Raw genomic sequence first — 2,022 nt, 5'->3', positions numbered from 1 at the left:
TGTTGCATGCCCTTAGTGTTTTGACCTGGTGTGGTGGGGTCAGATCGGACACGATTCCCATACTATGTCTCCTGTGTTGTCCCCCATACCACTATGGGTCAGTGAGGGACATCGTGTCTTGTTGTGGGGCTGCCCCTATTGTCCTCTCTGTACATTGGCTGCTCTGAAGAGTAATATTGATCGCTCTTGGGGCTTGATGGGCCAGGATGTGCTCCACTCACTCTCCTTCCCTCTTCTATGACTCTGATCAGAGGCGCCCCTCTCCGTGAGCTGTAGCTTCAGTGCTGTCCTCTGAAGTGCATTCTTCTTGGGGGAGGGTGGGAGTGTCATGTAGTTGGGATTGGGGCTGACCCCGCAGACCTCTCTGTTGGTTCCCTGCTTCATGCCGGTAATTGTCTTCATGTCTTGGCTCACCAGGTTGAAGCCTAGTCTCTCTCTCCTTCTCCAGCGGAGTGCCTGTATCCCTTCTAAGAGGGCATTGCAAAGACTTCTCCTCCTACTCTGCATCTACTATACCTTGCTTATCTTCTCCCAATCTCTGATTTCCTCCTTGCTTATTATTCCCAACATATTGCAATTACTCTCTAAATATTTATTGATTGATTGCTTGGTTCTGCATAATACAAAAGGTTACTGACTCTATTGAAAAAATAATGAGAATTGTGACTTCCCGCAAGCATGAGTGGGGAGCAGGTAAACTCTTGCATGAAAAATTGAGAATATAAACACTTTATCTTATTAGATTGTTTCCACAGGCATGCAAATGAAACAAGTGATAGATCACTACCATCAACTAAATTACCAACACTGCTTAGGTTTATAACATCCAGTATTACACCTATGACCGATTTTTGCTGCTGTTGCTGTTTTCTAAATTGCTATCTTGTTCAAGGGAGCATGAAAAAAATGCATCTGGGATCATTAATGTGTTCTTTTAACCTGACTCCAACTCCTAATACTGGCTGCAAATGTGTTAAAGATTGGTTAACATAGGGCTTCATCCGGGCATAAGGGGTCGATGCCGGCATGAACAGCAGTTGTTGTGGTATAGCTGCCCAGCCTTGTAACCCTGTGCTATTCCATCAGCAGAAAGATGATTAGATCTAATGAATGTTTAAAACATGATCAGATGCTCAAACCAGGTCAATAAGTACAAATATGAATTCTGTACTGACTTTAATATATATATGTTTTGTATTGTGGAGCAATTAATTTTTCTTAGCTATACCAAATTGACTTCCCTCCTTTCCTGCTGTAGACTTTTGTATTTCTCACTCTTACCATGTCTTCCTGGTGAGCACAGTGGACATCAACCTCTCAAAAATGGAGACATTTCTGTCAAAATTATTAAGTCGAATTAATAGCTCCAGTATAGAATTATTACTTTCATTGTCTTTGTGTCTGCTTAACTGAACAGATTACAAAACCAGGACCAAGCTTTGCCATTCCTGTTTCTATAGAACCTGGAGCATTAGTGGTGCCCAATACATGTTCATTTAATCAACAAATGAGGGGTGGTGGTGGGATGTGAACAGAAGAGGAGAAAGGCATTTTCATCGTCTGTGGTGTGACATGCGGACTCTTAAAATGGTTGAATGTTGACCAGTTGTTTTCGGCACGGCAACTCTGTGAATTCCTCCCACCTTTATTTTTTCACACACAACAATATACTACTGCAAATTAGACTGCTGTTGTTAGGTCCCATTAAGTCTGTTCTGGCCTATAGCAACCATAAGAACGACGAAGGAAACACTGCCTGGTCCTGTGCCATCCTTGCTCTTGCTGCTGTGCTTGAGCTCATGGATGCAGCCATGGGATCCACCCATATCTGGAGGGCCTTTCTCTTTTTAGCTGCTCCTCCACTTCACCGAGCATGATGTCCTTCTCCAGGGACTGGCAGCTCCTGATAAGATGTCCAAAACATAACAGATGAAGCCTTGCCATCCTTGACTCTAAGGAACACTCAGACCTTACTTCGTCTAAGACAAATTTATTTGTCCTTTTAGTAATTCATGGCACTCT

Source organism: Echinops telfairi, unplaced genomic scaffold, assembly GCF_000313985.2.
Source record: "Echinops telfairi isolate 266 unplaced genomic scaffold, ASM31398v2 ScPeMD7_7468;HRSCAF=8506_0, whole genome shotgun sequence".
Classification (NCBI taxonomy): domain Eukaryota; kingdom Metazoa; phylum Chordata; class Mammalia; order Afrosoricida; family Tenrecidae; genus Echinops; species Echinops telfairi.
Note: the sequence above shows the minus strand (reverse complement) of the source record.